Genomic DNA, 13,385 nt, shown 5'->3' with positions numbered 1-13,385 from the left:
TCGGCTTGACAGCCACACACGCCGGCCGGTCTCCTTCGGAGCTCACGCACGGTCCCGAACGAAGCAAAATGTCGCCGCGCGAGTGCCCGGGCGGAAGTTGTTTCTCTTCGGCTTGACAGCCACACACGCCGGCCGGTCTCCTTCTGAGCTCACGCACGGTCCCGAACGAAGCAAAATGTCGCCGCGCGAGTGCCCGGGCGGAAGTTGTTTCTCTTCGGCTTAACTGCCACGCACGCCGGCCGCAGCTCGGGTACGGTCCGAACCGCGCGAAACGTCGCCCCCGATCGTGTCCGTCGCCACCAATCGTGTCCGGGGGAAACTGCTCTTCTTCGTCCACTCTCCTCTTCGGCGCACGCCGGCCGTCTAACCGCTTCCGCCCCTTTGTGCCGCTCGGCGAAACTACAATGCCCCCGAATATTTTTTAGACCCGCGAAGCACTGAACCCGCGAAAGGTGAACCGCGAAGTAGCGGGGGTTCACTGTATATATATATATATATATATATATATATATATATATATATATATATATATATATATATATATATATATATATGGGCGGCACGGTGGCCGAATGGTTAGCACGATGGCCTCACGTCCCCGTGCTTGCGTGGGTTTCCTCCGGGTACTCCGGTTTCCGTCCACATTCCAAAAACATGCATGGCAGGCCGATTGAACACTCTAAATTGCCCCTAGGTATGAGTGTGAGCGCGGATGGTTGTTCGTCTATGTGTGCCCTGCAATTGGCTGGCAACCAGTTCAGGGTGTCCCCCGCCTACTGCCCGAAGATAGCTGGGATAGGCTCCAGCATCCCCCGCGACCCTAGTGAGGCGGTACAGATGATGGATGGATGGATGGATATATATATATATACATATATATATATATACACATAAGTAATATTGTTGATAGCTGACAAAGTTCTGCTCCATGGTTCAGTCCATTTATCAGTATTACAGTGAAAATTAGTGTGATGAATAGATACTTTGCCAGTCAATTCACAGTGTGCCCCTAAATCTTCTGCTTGCGCCCTGAACATTTCAGGTTGGGGGTACTATGCTCCTAATAAAAACAGTCAGTCTGGAGGTCTGTATATCAAATATCAGTCATATCATGTTTTTCCAACAGTGTGAAGCCATATTGTCTCTTCTAAAATGTACTTCTTCTTTAGCCTTGAGGACATTCTGCAGGCCATTTTGGCCGCTGTTAACAAGGAGGAAGAATTTTTTCTCACAGCGTCAAGATCCCAGATGGTGGAACGGGGCCTTTCACAATGGAAGCGACAAAAGAAGGGTTCGCCTTCTTGTCAGTTAAAGATCAAGTTCATTGGGGAGGCGGGCATTGATAAAGGGGCACGACGGAAGGAGTTCCTCACTGGCACATATTTTGAAAAATAACTGAAATTTTTATTACTATTTTTTAATTTGCAATATAAGTGACAGAGGTTAGATAAATACAGTACATTGAAATTCTTTGTGTTTAAAGAGATGGTTGAAGGACTTGAGCAGAAGCTGTTTGAGGTTGACAAGACCGGAAAAATTTCCCAAATACTCCATGTTAGATCTTGATCAAAATCATTTTAGGTATGCAATGCACACTGTACATTTGTATAACATGTTATCATATCAATGTTGTTATTTTTAGGTCAGTAGGTTGAAACAAAAGTCTTAATACAATTTTACATGATATGTATTACACTGACATCACCAGCCAAGTGCGAACTCCAATCGGTCCACGTGGTCTTTTTAAAACGATTTACATTTCCTTCTCAGTTCACGTTTAGCATAGCATGATGAAAAAAGAAAGCATTAATTGGTTTTAAATATCTAGCAAAAGCATTTGTAGTAAACTCAGTCCTATTTTGAAGTCGTGTTTTTACTATTAAATCATACTGTTTCTTTGAAGGTGTCACGATCCGTGTCTGTCATGCCATGTGCTTTTGTTTTGACAACTGTGGGGGCGTTCCCCCAGCGATCGTCTCGGGCCAGGCCATCAGCAGCTGCGGGACGCGCCCACCAGCTCCACACCGGACTCCTATTCATTCACTGATTGCACACACTATTTAAGACACTTACACTGACTCCCCAGCGTCGGATCGTTATCCCACATCGCTCACGTTCATGTCCCATGCTCTTGATCGCACTCTTGTTAATAATTCTCTTGCTACTGCGTGTTTTGAGTTGTTTTTCCCGCCAGCTACTGCTCGGTGCGTTTTCTGTTCTTTGCTTCCCGATTGGAATCCTCTTACCCTTGTGCGGTAAGCTATTTGCGTTTTGGTTTCTTTCCCTTGCCTTTTGCAAGCGCTTTTCGTTCATCCTTACTGCCTTTGCTCCCTGGTGTGATTTTCCGCCAGCGCCCTTGTTTATCCCTCGTTCGATAGTTAAGTTCCATAGTCGCTATAGCCGATAACCCTGGTTGATTTACAATTGCATATTGGAGATTGTCTATTTGATTATTAATAAATATCTTTGTATAACCCATTTTCCCGTGTCCGCGCTTGGAGAGTCCTGCTCAATCCACCAGCACTGCTGGTGGATCATAACAGAACGATCCGACCATGGACACTGCGGACACGGAGAAAATTCTCGAAGCGCTGGCCAGCCAAGGACGTCTGGTGGGGCAACAAGGCACCGACCTCGCAAACCTTCGCGACGCGGTCGGCATGCTGGCCCACCGTTGCGAAACCTTCGACGCCCGCGTAAATAGCCTCTACTCGCATGGCGCGCCGGCGGTCGATCCGACCGCAGCTGCGATCGGAATGCTACCCCCGGGGTTCTCAGCACGGGAGCCCAGTCTGCCTCACCCCAGCCGGTATGGGGGGGGGGCCGGGTCTCTGCGGCCCGTTTATTCACCACTGCCGGTTAATTTTTGACCAACAGCCGCAGACGTACGCGCACGAGAGTACAAGGATAGCATTCATGATGAGTCTCTTGACTGGCCCAGCGAGTGCATGGGCCATGGCCGTGAGCAATACCCGTCCGGAAATCCGGTCCTCGTTCCCCGCGTTTTTGGCCGAATTCAAACGCGTGTTTCACCACCCCATTCGGGGAAAGGAGGCTGGAATGGAATTACTGGACTGCACCCAGGGGAATCGGTCGGTGGCCGATTACTCCATCGCCTTCCGCATTCGCGCGGCAGAGAGCGGCTTCGACGACTGCGCTCTACGGACCGTGTTCCGCAGGGGGCTGAGCTCCTCCCTGAAGGACGAGCTGGCCGTCCGCGAGGACGCCGCGTCACTGGAAGAGCTCATCAGCCTGGCCATACGACTCGACAACCGCCTGCGGGAGCGACGTCGAGAGAGAGCGGCCGAGCAGCGAGTTTTCGAGCCAGCGCCCCCCCGGCGCTGGGAGCCCCCGCCGGTCGACGAACCCATGCAGCTAGGAGCCAATCGCTTGGACGACGACAAACGCCAGCGACGGCGCCGATCGGGAGCGTGCTTCTACTGTGGATTACAAGGTCATCGAGTGGCCGCCTGCCCGGGACGACGGTCACGCCGGACTTCCACCCTGCTCCGCGGGGACAAATGTGAGTCGGCAGCTGCTGCCTCCGGCGATCCCCCTCATTCCGGGGGGGCGACCCCCAGCTCAGAGACGCATGGATTACTTCGCCGAGACTCTAAGAGCGTCACGAGACTGGTGGTCGAGGGGGAGGTAATGAGCCTGACGGCCAGCATCCGCGTCCGGGCATTGATCGACTCTGGGGCCGACGACTGCTTTTTCGACTCCGGCTTAGTGGAAAAACTAGGTTGCACGGTCTCGGAGCTCGGCAAGTCCGAGCGGGTTTGCGATCTCGACGGGCGTCTCCTGGCCGATATCAGACGGGTAACGCAGCCACTAACCCTTAAGCTATCAGGAAATCATATCGAGACACGCTCGTTTTTTGTTATGCCGTCCAGGACGGCGCCCATCGTCCTCGGTATCCCCTGGTTGCAGGCACACAATCCCCTGATCGACTGGGGACGGATGGCCATTCAAAACTGGAGCCCGTTCTGCCATGCCCAGTGCCTCCGTTCGGCGGAGGAGGGTCTCCGGATTCCGCCCGCGCCGGCCGAAAACACAACTTGACTAACGTTCCCGTGATTTACCACGACCTCCGAGCTGAATTCAGCAAGGAGAGGGCGAAGTCGTTGCCGCCGCACCGCCCGTACGATTGCGCCATAGACCTCGTTCCGAACGGTCTGTATAAGGTCTCCCAGCCAGAGCAAGCCACCATGAAAGAGTACATCACCGAGTCTCTGGCCGCCGGGCTAATCAGACCTTCCACGTCCCCGGTAGGGGCAGGACTTTTCTTCGTTGAGAAAAAAGATAAAACCCTACGGCCCTGCGTAGATTACAAGGCCTTAAACAAGATCACGGTCAAGAATCGCTACCCGCTCCCCCTGCTAAACTCCGCTTTCGCCCCTTTGCAGCAAGCCGTAATATTCACCAAGTTGGATCTTCGCAGCGCGTACCACCTCGTGCGAATCCGCGCGGGGGACGAGTGGAAAACGGCGTTTAAGACCCCGCTGGGGCATTTCGAATACCTGGTCATGCCGTTCGGGTTGTCCAATGCTCCGCCGTATTCCAGGCCTTTATTAACGATGTCCTGCGGGACTTGCTTAATGTAACCTGTTTCGTATACTTAGATGACATCTTGATCTTCTCGCGCACCGCGAAAGAGCACCAGTTACACGTTCGGGCCGTCTTGCAGCGCCTTCTAGAGAACCGGTTGTATGTGAAAGCCGAGAAGTGCGAGTTCCACCGGAATTCAATACAGTTTTTGGGGTTCATCATAGAGGACGGGCAGATCAAGGCTGACCCGTCCAAGACGCGCGCCGTAGTGGACTGGCCGCCGCCGGCAAACCGCAAACAACTACAAAGATTTTTGGGTTTCGCAAACTTTTATCGGAGATTCATTAAGAACTACAGCCGCCAGGCGCTTCCCCTCACTCGCCTTACTTCCAGCAAGACCAAGTTCGCTTGGGACAACCAGGCAGAGACCGCGTTCCAGAGACTAAAACAAGCATTCACGAACCCCCCAGTACTGCGTCATCCTAATACGGAATTTCCTTTTGTTGTAGAGGTGGACGCGTCCGACTCAGGAGTGGGGGCGGTCCTTTCCCAGCGCTCTCCAGTCGACCAGAGACTCCACCCCTGCGCCTTCTTCTTCCGCCGACTCAGCGCCGCCGAGGCTAACTACGACGTGGGAAACCGAGAACTGTTGGCGATTTCAAGAACCTTTCCTACATAAGCACCAGAAAGAGACTTAACCCCCGCCTGGCGCGCTGGTCCCTCATCTTGAGCCGCTACAACTACACGCTGACGTATCGACCGGGGTCAAAGAACACCAAGCTCGACGCCCTATCACGCATCCACGACCCGGTAGCCGAGGAAGGGGGGCCGGATAGCGTGGTGCCCAGAGACCGCCTGGTGGCTTCCCTGCAGTGGGAAGTGGAACAGCAGATTTGGGGGGCCCAGGAAGAGGGCGACCAACCCCCCGGTTGCCCAAAGGGACGGTTGTACGTGCCGGTTGTGCACCGCGCGGAGGTATTGAAATGGGGACACGCATCGAAGGTGGCTTGCCACCCAGGGGTGCGCCGAACGCATGGTCTCATCGCCCAACGTTTTTGGTGGCCGGCCCTGGGGAAAGACGTCACGGAATACGTCACGGAATACGTCCAGGCCTGTCCCGCGTGTGCATCCAGCAAGGCGTCGCATCAGCCCCCGGCGGGGCAGCTGCGGCCATTGCCCATCCCTTCCCGGCCGTGGTCGCACATCGCGATGGACTTCGTCAGGGGCCTCCCGGCTTCCAGGGGCAACACCGTCGTCCTGACTGTCGTTGACCGCTTCTCAAAGTCCGCCCACTTCATCGCCTTGCCGAAGCTGCCCTCCGCCTTGGAGACTGCCGACCTGCTAGTCTCGCACGTGTTCAGGCTTCATGGCATCCCCGAGGACATAGTGTCGGACCGAGGCCCCCAGTTCGAACATCTCCAAGGTGTGGAAACGCTTTTGCCAGTCCCTGGGTGCCACCTCGAGCCTGTCATCCGGCTACCACCCCCAGTCAAACGGACAATCAGAATGCACCAACCAAGACCTGGAAGCAGCCCACCGTTGTGTCTGCCTTGATCGACCATTCTCTTGGGCCGACCATCTCCCATGGGTGGAGTACGCACACAACACCCTGATCTCATCTGCCACCGATCGTTCCCCCTTCATGACAGCCTACGGCTACCAGCCCCCGCTCTTCCCTACTCAGGCGGGGGCGGAAGAAGTTCCCTCCGTCCAGCGCCACCTCAAGAGGGCACACCGCGTCTGGAAGGAGGCCAGGGCAGCCCTTACCCGCACGGCCGAGCGCAACCGGCGCATAGCGGACCGCCGTCGGCGTCCAGCCCCATCATACCAAGTGGGGGACAGGGTGTGGCTGTCCACTCGCGACCTCAACCTGGCGGGCTCGTCACGAAAGCTGGGCCCGCGCTTCGTGGGTCCATTCGAGGTCGAGTCCATCCTAAACCCCGTCTCAGTCAGGCTCAAGCTTCCCCCCACAATGAGGATTCATCCCGTGTTCCACGTCTCCCTCATCAAGCCGGCCCTCTCCAGTCCTCTGGCCCCAAACACCGCCCCGCCACCACCACCTAGGATCGTCGACGGTGACCCTGTCTACACGGTTCGAGAGATCCTGGACTCCAGGCGCAGGGGGCGAGGAGTACAGTACCTGGTCGACTGGGAGGGCTACGGTCCGGAGGAGCGCCAGCGGATCCCCCGCTCCTGGATCGTGTGTCCATCTCTCGTCCGCGATTACCACGCCGCTCATCCGGAGAAACCAGGCGGTCCGCCAAGAGGCGTCCGTTGAGGGGGGGGTACTGTCACGATCCGTGTCTGTCATGCCATGTGCTTTTGTTTTGACAGCTGTGGGGGCGTCCCCCCAGCGATCGTCTCGGGCCAGGCCGTCAGCAGCTGCGGGACGCGCCCACCAGCTCCACACCGGACTCCTATTCATTCACTGATTGCACACACTATTTAAGACACTTACACTGACTCTCCAGCGTCGGATCGTTATCCCACATCGCTCACGTTCATGTCCCATGCTCTTGATCGCACTCTTGTTAATAATTCTCTTGCTACTGCGTGTTTTGAGTTGTTTTTCCCGCCAGCTACTGCTCGGTGCGTTTTCTGTTCTTTGCTTCCCGATTGCAATCCTCTTACCCTTGTGCGGTAAGCTATTTGCGTTTTGGTTTCTTTCCCTTGCCTTTTGCAAGCGCTTTTCGTTCATCCTTACTGCCTTTGCTCCCTGGTGTGATTTTCCGCCAGCGCCCTTGTTTATCCCTCGTTCGATAGTTAAGTTCCATAGTCGCTATAGCCGATAACCCCGGTTGATTCACGATTGCATATTGGAGATTGTCTATTTGATTATTAATAAATATCTTTGTATAACCCATTTTCCCGTGTCCGCGCTTGGAGAGTCCTGCTCAATCCACCAGCACTGCTGGTGGATCATAACAGAAGGAGTGCTGGTGAAGTATGGGCTGTAAGTTTGGCCCAAAGTGGACCACCACCCTGCTGCCTCAAACTCTGGTGCTATAAGTACTTGTGCGACAGGGAGGTCCAGATACAGAGCATTTGTAAAGAGGATATTTCCGATTCACAGTATACATCACTTATCTCCCTGGTAAGAGGTCTTAAGTGTTTAACTTCTGTGCACTATATGTTAAACACCTTTATTTAAACCAAGAGTGTCATCTTGAGGACAAAAAAAATATAAAAACGGTTCACTGAGGCAAATTTAAAGTTAAATTTTTCTGTCACTAATGGACAATATTTGTCATAACATTTTTGAAAAGAAGAATTGCCCACCAGTCATTTGCTGGGCGCACACACACACGCACACCCCCCCCCACACACACACACACAAAATAATCCAAAAGTGATTAACACAATAGAAACAGTCGGCGGGGGACACCCTGAACTGGTTGCCAGCCAATTATCAGAAAGTTGTTTCTTGAAAATGTTTCTATCAAGTACCAATTGGAAATTAATATTGACATTGAAAAATATAAATTAAAAAATCACAATAATTGTATTGTCATATAAAAGTAACGGTAATCCACCTCAATTATCACTGTGACCAATTCACTAAAAGTGTGAGGTTATGAATATATCTATCGATGTTTGTACTGCCACCAGCCTATATTTTCTGATTTTAATTTTCATTATCAGGGACATTTACTTGTGTCCGCTTTTGGGCAATCTGTGTATACCAACAAGAAAACATAACTTTTTTTAAAAAAAAATTTAATTGCTTTGCTGCTCTCTCCTTTCCCATCTCCACTACTATCTGTTGACAGTTTTTGATTTGTTTGACAATTTATTGTCCTCATTCACTGGCTATTGTCATCAGTGCCACTTGCTCTTTTAATTAACTAACTCACTTGTGAAACACTTTCACTTCTAGGATTAACTCTCAAAATTCTTTGTTTCAGGCTGATTCTGACTTTGTTTTTGGGGCATGCCACCCAGAATTTAGTGAAAAGGGATCAAACAAAGAGCAGGTAGATATGACAATTATGAACCATCTTCAGGACTTTTTACAGGAGCTGGAAGAAGGTAATTTCCTTTCTTCTATAGGTTTGTTCTCAGAAACTTTACATGTACTTACTTTCTCGAACACATCGTTAATTGGCCATGTAGATTGTTAACATTGTGATGCCACTTTTGTCAGATATTAGAGTTCCAAATTGTCTATTTTATTGACATTTATTTTATTCATCTGTCTCTGAAAAGGTGAACATCCAGAGGTGGGCGAGCCGACAAGTCACCTCTCCCCAAGCACATTCCAGCAGTGGATTACTGGACAGGGACATATTCCTCTTTGACCTGAAGGGAAGAGGAACTTCAAAATATCTGTTGAATTCCTGCACACGTGATATTCAGTTTGGGCAGCACAGGGTTTGCTATCCTCGTGTTAGCGCTTGCACCAACACAATTCGCCTTCCTGTCAAACACCTGCTGTCATATCCTGATTTCAAACAGGTGATGACAGAAGCCTTCTTTCTTGGGTAGGAATTTCACCAAGTTTAGGAAAATGTCTATAAATTAGGGATGTAATGATTACTTTGATCCAGATTCAATTTGATTATCAGTCCCCTAATTTGATTTGATTTTTTACTAGAATTTTATTTTACATTGCGTTGAGAATTGATTAATTTATTTTGCATTGATGCATAGTTGAAGCAAAAAAAATAGATTTAAAATTGATCTGCAATTAATCGTTATATCCCTAATAAAATAAAAAATAAAAAAACGAGTTAGAGAAGTTTTATAATTCTCATTGTTTTCTAAACAATTTCTAAATCTGTTAAATAATTATTTGCTTTTATTGGAAGCTATTACATTGATGTTACTCTCAGAGTCACGGTGGTGCAAGACCAATTCAAGATTTGAAAACAAAATTGTTTCTTAGATGTCTCAGAAAAAAATATGCCTATAACCACAGCAAGAAAGTGCCAGTCCATTTTAAAAGGCTGATGAAAAATCATATTGGAGATTGTCTATTTGATTATTAATAAATATCTTTGTATAACCCATTTTCCCGTGTCCGCGCTTGGAGAGTCCTGCTCAATCCACCAGCACTGCTGGTGGATCATAACAGAAGGAGTGCTGGTGAAGTATGGGCTGTAAGTTTGGCCCAAAGTGGACCACCACCCTGCTGCCTCAAACTCTGGTGCTCTAAGTACTTGTGTGACAGGGAGGTCCAGATACAGAGCATTTGTAAAGAGGATATTTCCGATTCACAGTATACATCACTTATCTCCCTGGTAAGAGGTCTTAAGTGTTTAACTTCTGTGCACTATATGTTAAACACCTTTATTTAAACCAAGAGTGTCATCTTGAGGACAAAAAAAATATAAAAACGGTTCACTGAGGCAAATTTAAAGTTAAATTTTTCTGTCACTAATGGACAATATTTGTCATAACATTTTTGAAAAGAAGAATTGCCCACCAGTCATTTGCTGGGCGCACACACACACGCACCCCCCCCCCCCCCCCACACACACACACAAAATAATCCAAAAGTGATTAGCACAATAGAAACAGTCGGCGGGGGACACCCTCAACTGGTTGCCAGCCAATTATCAGAAAGTTGTTTCTTGAAAATGTTTCTATCAAGTACCAATTGGAAATTAATATTGACATTGAAAAATATAAATTAAAAAATCACAATAATTGTATTGTCATATAAAAGTAACGGTAATCCACCTCAATTATCACTGTGACCAATTCACTAAAAGTGTGAGGTTATGAATATATCTATCGATGTTTGTACTGCCACCAGCCTATATTTTCTGATTTTAATTTTCATTATCAGGGACATTTACTTGTGTCCGCTTTTGGGCAATCTGTGTATACCAACAAGAAAACATAACTTTTTTTTAAAAAAAATTGAATTGCTTTGCTGCTCTCTCCTTTCCCATCTCCACTACTATCTGTTGACAGTTTTTGATTTGTTTGACAATTTATTGTCCTCATTCACTGGCTATTGTCATCAGTGCCACTTGCGCTTTTAATTAACTAACTCACTTGTGAAACACTTTCACTTCTAGGATTAACTCTCAAAATTCTTTGTTTCAGGCTGATTCTGACTTTGTTTTTGGGGCATGCCACCCAGAATTTAGTGAAAAGGGATCAAACAAAGAGCAGGTAGATATGACAATTATGAACCATCTTCAGGACTTTTTACAGGAGCTGGAAGAAGGTAATTTCCTTTCTTCTATAGGTTTGTTCTCAGAAACTTTACATGTACTTACTTTCTCGAACACATCGTTAATTGGCCATGTAGATTGTTAACATTGTGATGCCACTTTTGTCAGATATTAGAGTTCCAAATTGTCTATTTTATTGACATTTATTTTATTCATCTGTCTCTGAAAAGGTGAACATCCAGAGGTGGGCGAGCCGACAAGTCACCTCTCCCCAAGCACATTCCAGCAGTGGATTACTGGACAGGGACATATTCCTTTGCTTTTATTGGAAGCTATTACATTGATGTTACTCTCAGAGTCACGGTGGTGCAAGACCAATTCAAGATTTGAAAACAAAATTGTTTCTTAGATGTCTCAGAAAAAAAATATGCCTATAACCACAGCAAGAAAGTGCCAGTCCATTTTAAAAGGCTGATGAAAAAGCAATTATTTTATTTAGACACATAAAAACAGTCTGCTTTCTTGGAGGATGACAGCGGAGAATATATACTGTTGACCTTCTGAAATTCTGTGGATTTGGGCCATTTGAGATTAAAGTGTTAACAATCATCAAAAATCATTACTGATTAATTTGATAAATAATTGGGGTTCGATTAATCTTTTCATTTCTACTATCCATGATGGTGAATTAAGTGTTGAGCATGTGAGGGTGTAGCCAAATAAATGTTTCTTCCAAAATCAATAGAATGATACGGAGCCCTTTAGGGAACATGGAAGAGAAAAAAAAAGATTTGCGTTCCCTCGCAAAATCTTTGCGTTCCCTTGCAAAGTTTGCGTTCTGTCGCAAAGTTTGCGAGGGAACGCAAAGTTGTTTTTTTTTCGAGTGAATGTTTATTTATTTATTTTTTAATGCGCGTTTATGTACTTCCGGGTCAGTTTGACGACCCTTGCCTCGAATGCGCTGCTGTTCAAGAGACGACAGTACGTTGGAGGCGGCACTAATCATGGTGGAGGGCTTGGAACTGTCTTTCACTTATTTGAAAACCGTGCTTAATATCCAGAACTGATTTTATTTCTTTTTATTTCAAGACAATTTCAAAGTAAAATTCAATTAAACTCGCCCACGGGTGAACACACTCCATCTTTGCTGCGTTTGTTTACACGGAAGATGACCCGAAAGTACATAAACGCGCATTAAAAAAAATAAACATTCACTCGAAAAAAAAACAAAAAACTTTGCATTTGCAAACTTTGCGAGGGAATGCAATCTTTGCAAGGGAACGCAAAGATTTTGCGAGGGAACGCAAAGTTGTTTTTTTTTCTCTTCCGTGTCCCCTAAGGGGCTCCGTAGAATGACACGGGGGATCAATGGCATTGCATAAACTCTGAATATCATCGTGTGTCAATGGACTTTCCACTTCTGGCACTGTCACACCTTGGGTATCTGAGTTAATATTAGAAAGCACAGAGCTCTCCCAGTCAATATCCTCAAATAGAATTCCCTAAAATTAAAAGAAAACAGTTTTCTTAATTTGTAAATGGAGAAAATCATATTTAGAGTGTTGGAATTTAGTTTTAAATCAATGTTAGAATTTAATTTTAAATCAATGTAAACTCAAATTAGCAATCTGACTCCAATTTGTGACCTTACCCAACTCTCACTCATCCAACAATATGCGCGCTCGTTCTGCAATAGAAAGGTATCAGGAAGCCGGCATTTTCACGCACCAGTGGATTTATTCCCAACACACAAGTCTACACTTTGGGCTTGGGTCCCTCTCAATACAGCTCTGGTCTCCTCTGTTTCTCAGCAATAATTCATACTACACAATATGCAAATGACACAGAGATAAAGGCATCCTGGCATGATTCTATTGGCTATGTGTATCCTGCAGTTAACTTTAGCTTGCTCTCATTGGTCTTTCTCCCCCGCCGAATCCCGTGGTGGCTCTTTCTGGTTGTGGCTTGAGTTATCTTGTCTTCGCCCCCTCCTTGCGGCTATCACCGTCTGTCCTGAAACCTTCCATTCTTGCACATTCTCGCACCCCCTACTCTGTTCCGCTCCACCAGTCACACGCCCAGCATTCCACAGTCTCACACCCCCACACACAGGATGCAGCAACATACCATGAACTACGCCAAGCTCCAACTTTTACATTCCTTGAAGAGGCAGGACATGGGTTACTGAACTGAACATCAGTCAATGGACTTTCCACTTCTGGCACTGTAACACCTTGGGTCTCTGAGTTAATATTAGAAAGCACAGAGCTCTCCCAGTCAATATCCTCAAATAGAATTCCCTAAAATTAAAAGAAAACAGTTTTCTTAATTTGTAAATGGAGAAAATCATATTTAGACACAGGACATGGGTTACTGAACTGCAACATTTGCCTCAGACATATCTGGCTCTCGAATGGGGTGCTGCAGGATCCCAAGCTCCCACAGCTGGTTTGGAGAACGGTAGCTTTCTGTCCTTAAAGGATGGTCATTCCAGCCAGCAGAAAACCTGGCTAAATCGGTTTTGAGTCTGGGGAGAAATGTATACTGAGCGCAGAAGAGGTGCAGATTGTCAGAAATGTCCAGGGATCCGTCTTCCTCCAGGCTGTGCGATACATCATAGTAAATGTGCGTGACTCCTGTCCAAACATCACTCCACAGACGTTCAACTCTATCATTCATACAAAGAACAAATCCCCACAAGTCAATCAAACT

General features: G+C 47.6%; 1 pseudogene; it reads right to left on the bottom strand.

Annotated features, from left to right (window-relative positions):
• Positions 1–13,043: 13,043 nt before the first annotated feature.
• LOC148335963 (uncharacterized) overlaps positions 13,044–13,385 on the bottom strand; it is a 30,186-nt pseudogene continuing 29,844 nt past the window's right edge.

This window comes from Idiotropiscis lumnitzeri, chromosome 5 (assembly GCF_059441095.1).
Source record: "Idiotropiscis lumnitzeri isolate Australia: NSW breed Sydney's pygmy pipehorse chromosome 5, RoL_Ilum_1.0, whole genome shotgun sequence".
NCBI classification, from domain to species: Eukaryota; Metazoa; Chordata; class Actinopteri; order Syngnathiformes; family Syngnathidae; genus Idiotropiscis; species Idiotropiscis lumnitzeri.
The sequence above is the reverse complement of the archived record's forward strand: the minus strand, read 5'-3'. Positions and strand labels throughout refer to the sequence as shown.